Source organism: Erithacus rubecula (genome assembly GCF_903797595.1).
Source record: "Erithacus rubecula genome assembly, contig: scaffold_237_arrow_ctg1, whole genome shotgun sequence".
NCBI lineage: Eukaryota > Metazoa > Chordata > Aves > Passeriformes > Muscicapidae > Erithacus > Erithacus rubecula.
In genome coordinates, this window is record NW_027636085.1 from 22,397 (window position 1) to 28,396 (window position 6,000).

At 53.9% G+C, this 6,000-nt stretch overlaps 1 long non-coding RNA gene across 1 annotated transcript; it reads left to right on the forward strand.

Moving 5' to 3' along the window:
• The first annotated feature begins 1,680 nt into the window (after positions 1 to 1,680).
• Positions 1,681 to 3,618, forward strand: LOC306815807. Its single transcript, XR_013777474.1, has 3 exons — positions 1,681 to 2,068; positions 3,019 to 3,196; positions 3,560 to 3,618. It is a non-coding gene; the product is annotated as an uncharacterized lncRNA (long non-coding RNA).
• The last annotated feature ends 2,382 nt before the right edge of the window (positions 3,619 to 6,000 follow it).

The window sequence follows — 6,000 nt, forward strand, 5'->3', positions numbered from 1 at the left end:
CACTCATCTCCCGGCTCCACCTTCCCTCCAGGCTGCCGGGGGTCCCCCAGCTCTGCTGTCGCCCCTCTCCCCACGCCGGGGCTCCCGCCTTTCATCCCCCGCCTCTCCCGGGGATCCCCAAAACCGATGTCCCGCTCCGCCGGAACCGGGCCATCGCCACGTGGGCCCCTCCAAATTCCCCCAAGGAGCATTGACGGCTCAGCTTTGGATTCCTGCAAGAGCCAGAAACATCCCCTCCTCAAATCAATAAAACAATACTTCTCCCAGGGACACCCAAATATATTTGGGACTCGATTCCCGAATCCGCGAGGCACAAACACCAACCCCCATCCCCCAAGAACCCGAAACCCAACCAGCCGTGCCGGAGCTGCCGCGATAGCCCCGGGCCGAGCTTCCCCTCCGCGCTCACCCGCGGGATGCAGGAATGCGATGCTGCCGGGGCCAGCGGAGCTGCGGGCTCAGCGGGCTCGCCCTGCAGCACCGCGATTCTCCGCCTGCGCCTGCTGATCCTCTCCTGCTCCTCCTGCTCCTGCTCCTCCCCTTCCTCTCTCCTCCCCTTCCCCTCTCTTCCTCTTCCTCCCGCTGCTCCCCCGCTCGCATCCCGGACCCCCCTTTGCCACCCCCTGTGCCCCGCGGCCGCCGCAGCAGCGGCTGTTGGGGAGGGGGCAGCACCCCCTGAGCCTGCAGGGGAGACAGAGCAACTGAGAGTTAGGAATCGAGCATCGAGAAATGCTTGGACTAGAAGGGGGCTGACAAACCCCTATGTTTGCTGGAATTTACGGTGCTTACAAGAACGGGGGAGAGCAAGGCTGCAGGATAAGATAAAGAGCTGGGGTGGGCGGTCAGGATGCAAGGACAAAGGCACCACAGGATAAGGGGGATTGTCCAGATCCATGAACCCAGGAAAACTGGTATCAAAGTCCAGAAGATGAGCAAAGGAGTAAAACGAATATGTGCAAGGAGACAAGATGAAATGTTCAACTGAGAGGAACACTTGTTTCCTTTTTCCCAAGGAGCCGTGTGGAGCAGAAAGAGGCGTGTAGCTAATTGTAGTATGAAGCAGAGCAGGCAATGAATATGTATTAGGTGTATTGTGCAATTGTAGTTTGTAGAGAATAAAAAGAGAGGTGCAGGTCGCCAAAGGTGTGCGTGGTTTTGGAGGAGTTATCCCCCTGAGCGCTGAATAAATACATACCTCTCTTATACCTTATTTTGTGCGGAATAGAGAGTTTTTCCGCGCTTCACAGGGCTGGGCAGGGGGCTCGGGGCCCCCCAGTGCAGATCCGTCCGTGCCGTCCCCCTCCCCCCGAGCCCCAGTTCCGCTCCTGGGGGTCGCTGGATGCGAGGGGGTGGCGCAGGTGGGGTGGGAGTGGGGAGCGCTGGGCGCTGCGGCTCTGCCGCTGCTACAAACACATGTTGTGGGATTGGCTTCTCCTGAATATTCAGAGAAATACTGCTCCGCCCCGGCCCCGCTGCCCCCAGAGCCCGGCCCGAAGCGACCGGCCCGGCCCGAGTTCCCCCGCCCGCCGCGGCAGCGCAGGGCCGGGCGCCCTTGGCGGCTTTCGGCTTTGGCTCTGCGCTCTGAGGGGAGGGAATTTTGTGTTTCTGCTGCGGGGCGTTTTATTTTTCGGCGCGGCAGGCGGAGCTGCGGCTATGGGCAGGAGTCTTAGGCGAGAGTGTGGTAGTTGTTAGTCTCCCTTTTCCGCCACCGCCAGGCCGCTTTTTGTTTTTGATTTCTGTTTTTCTTTCTGTTTTCCCCTCTCTGCCCGCGCAGCCCCTCAGGCTCCCTCAGGCTCGGCGGTGGCGCGGGGCACCACGGGAAGGGCTTTTCCCGCCGGCGGCAGCCGAGCGTGAGGGCCCCGGGCGGCGGCGGGAGAGGAGGAGGCTGCGCTGGGCGAGCAGCGGGGCCGGGCAAAGTGCGGCCGGGCACGGGCTGCGGGCGATGGCGGGAGAGGAGGAGGCTGCGCTGGGCGAGCAGCGGGGCCGGGCACGGTGCGGCCGGGCACGGGCTGCGGGCGATGGCGGGAGAGGAGGAGGCTGCGCTGGGCGAGCAGCGGGGCCGGGCACGGTGCGGCCGGGCACGGGCTGCGGGCGATGGCGGGGCCCTGCCCGGTGTCTCTCTGCCAAGGAGATTTCTGTGCGGGTCGCTTGGAGTTTTGTTTGATGGCGCTTTTCCCACGCCTCCCCCGCTGCTTCTCCAGCCCGGGCGAGCGGGAGCGCAGCGGGGCGAGGGAGCGATGCAGAAATGGAGGCGGCAGGCGGGGCAGGGGCACGGCGGGTTCAGAGTCCCGCACACCGGGTTTAGGGTCTCACGCTGCTGCCCGTGCAGGGACGGGGCAGGAGCTCCGGCGGCTCCTAAAGACTCCCTCCTTCCTTTGCCGGGAGCAGTGGGGCGTGCTGAGGGTGACTGAGAGGGGAGGAAGATTAAAGGCCCTTGTGATGTCACTGTTGTTATAATTACATATTATATTATTGGCTTTTCGCAAGTATTAAAATGAATGCTATGTGTATAATGTTGGAAAACTTTGCTGTATGAATATAGTTTCTTTTAGTTCTGCTCTTACCAAAACTTCAAAATAGTAATTTAATAAATATCTGTATTTCTTGGACTAAAACATGGTGATATAAAAAGCTTTTGCTCATGTAACTAACTCGGAGAATGGTAAAAGGATATTCAGGAAATTCTTGGATTATGCTGTCTGGATGAGCACAGGGGTGACTAACACCAGAAGTCCAGGGAAGAAATTTATTGATCTTCGTTATCTGGGAATGCGCTGACAAGAAAGAGCATGAGCCACAAGGAGAAAAAAAAGTAAAAAATAAAAAGTTTTAAAAAGTTGATTTACGGGTTGAATAGTGCATGAAGCTCTAGGAATATGCAATACGTTGATGCATTTAGAAAATGTTTTCTGAGTTAGTGTATGCTCTTGGCTGGATGTCAAGCACCTGACCTTTATAACCTTTGGCTTTATTGTTTGTCTCTTACTGTCTTTTATTAAGCGTTTTGAAATTTACCAGGAAAGTGAATCTTACTTTTCACACCATGGAGTACCTGTGACTGCTCCTGACCTCTCTTTGGCAGCCCAGAGTCTTCTAGGATGTGACCACAGAGTGCCTGTCACTGCCAGGGACCTCCTGGCTCCTTAGAAGCCCCAGAGAGCCCTGCGATGTCACCGTGGAAGCCCTGTGAGTGCAGGTGAGCTCAGGGCTCTTTAAAAACCTGTCTCCCTCTGGGATGTGAGGATGGAGGCCTTGGTAGGGCTTTTGACCTGAGTGCTCTTTAGTAGTTCATAGAAATCTGGGATGTCACCATGGAGCCCTTGTCAGTGCCAGTGACATCAGGGTTCTTTGGCAGGATGGAGACACGAGGGATGTCAGCACAGAGCTGCTGTCACTGCCTGTGATCTCCGTGTTCCTTAGGAGCATGGCAACCACTGGCCTGTCACAATGGAACCCCTCTGAGTGCCTGTGGCAAAGCACTTCTTTAGCAGCCTGGAGCCCCCTGGGATATCCCTGTGGAATTCCTGTAACAGTGTGTGACCTCATGGTTCTTTTGCAGCCTTTGACACCCCTGGAATGTCACCCTAGAGTCCCTGTGAGTACCTGTGGCATCACAGCCCTGTGAGAGCCTGTGAGGTCACTGTGGTTTGGCAAATGAGAGACTGCTGCAATGTCACCATGGAGCCCTTGGGATTGCACGTGACCTCAGTGTTCTTTAGGATCACAGAGACCACTGGGATGTAAGCATGGAACCTCGGTGAGTGCCTGTGCCAAATGGGCTTCTTGGCATGTAGAGACACATCTGTTGTCCTCTGGTGAGTGCTTGGGAGCTCACAAGTCTTTGGAGGGTGAAAGAGGTCTGGCATGTCACCATGGAGTCACTGGCCTCATGTGACCTCAGTGCTCTTTAGCAGCCCAGAGAGACTTGAGATGTCACCATGGGCACCCTGTGCCTGTTTGTGATCTGTCTCCTTTTGAACAGGCTGGAGACAGCTCTGATGCCACCATGGACTGCAGTGGGTGCTGGTGGTTCAGGGAGGTGAGGGCAGGGGAAAGAACATGTGGCAGGTGTCGCTGGGAGCCTCTCTGGCACTCAGTCAGCAGGGACAGCACCAGAGTCCAGGCCTGGGAAACTCTTGTGTCCCCCACAGGCCAAGTCTGATCACAGGAATCAGGTGTGCCGTCTGCTGGGATGGGAGGCCCTGTTGTCCCACTGGAACAGGGGACCAGGTGTACCCTGTGTCCACAGCATGCCAGGTATGGTCATGGAAACCCAGCTCTACCCACTGGGCTCTCACACATGGTCTGCCTGTTGCCAGCATGGGAGGCCTTCCCTCCTCACCTCAGGAGGCCAGGTGTGCTCACCAAAATGATCAGAGTAGTGGTATGAATGGCCAGAATGCCAACAGGAGATCAGCCCACTGCTGAATGTGCACCAGGCTCAGCAGGGTCTTCTTTCCCCCCCTGATTCTGCCAAGCCTCTTCCCTTGGCTTTGGTTTCACTGGATAGGAGGTAGAGACTGTAGGAATCTCGTTCATCCATTCATGCACATTACTAATGATGAGGTATTTGGCTATTTAGCTGTCTTGGTTTAGGGCAAATTTGGGAAAAAAATTCAAAGGGTCCCATCCCCCACCCTGGAAGCAAATCCAAGCGACTCCTTCCCCAACCAGTTCAGGAAGAAATTTCCTCAGAGAGAAGTGGAAAAAACTTTATTTTATTCAACAGGAAAAGCACTGCCCAGCAGAAAAAAAAAATTAACTATATTAAACAACAAAACCTCTGTCTGCTCTGAAGAGGTGACAAATTCAGAAAGTCTCTCTCCTGTGGGTGGTAGCTCAGCTGAGTCTTTTCTCAGTCCCTCCAGTACTGGAAAATGCCACTGCCCAGGCCAGGTGCTGGTGGGCCACAGGTGCAGGACACAATGGCCAGAGCTGCACTCACTTTGTCACTGTGGTCCTGTGCCTGGAGTGGGTCACACAGCAGGAACAGGAGTCTTGGATGTGGCTCAAGCTATGGCTCCATGGCCTTTTGGCTATGACCAAAGATTGCCAGATTGCATTTGAAGGAGGTGAGGAGGAGGGGGAGGTCTTTTGCATAGGATAAAAAGGATGTATTAGTTTGGGGAATTCGGAGGGCACAAGACAAAAATGGTGAAGGTGCAACGACTTAAATATGGGGGAGGTTCAAGGGGAAGATACAATTTATTAGGAAATTGGAGAAATTCTGAAGAGGGTTATAGGGCAGGGTTAACAATGGCATTGTCCAATGAGAGAGGTAGTGGGGAAAACTGGGTCACATGGAATAATGAGTTTTAGGGGATTTCCAAAGGGGAATTCCAAGCAGGGGGCTGGCACAAAGCAGGATTGACAGGTAATGCGGGATAGATTGACAAAGTGGGTGGGACGGCATAATTCTGGATTTAACCATGAACTTGGGCAATAACAGAGCATACCATTTACAAGAGGCACACTGCAACAGGTGCAAGCTCCTGGTGCTCCCCCAGTCCCCAGTCCAGGGCAGGCTCAAATAATTCCAGGAAAAAAGAAAAAGCCATCTGGGGAACTTCTCTGCTTCCGTTAGTCAAAAACTAAAAGCAAAGGGGTGCTCTCTCCCTCTGTCCACCACGGCAGCACAGTCCAGGAGGTGAAGTGATGAAACTCTTATCTGTATGTTTTGAAAACAACTGCCTCAGACATTCCACCTCTTTTCCTTCCCACTCTTTACTCTCAGATCCAGCCTTAAAGGTACAAAACTTATTTCTGGGCTAAACAGATGAATGGGGATACAATTCTACATCACAAAGTCACCCCATATATTTCACGCCTTATCCCCATATTGTCATCTCACTACTAAAACTCATATATATTCTAGATCTGCACACATATGCATTATGCATATATATATATGCATAGTGTACAGCAATGTACAGACAATAGCAGTAACATTTAGCAAACAGTGATATTTGCATATTGTTCTCACCCAACAATCTGATCTCC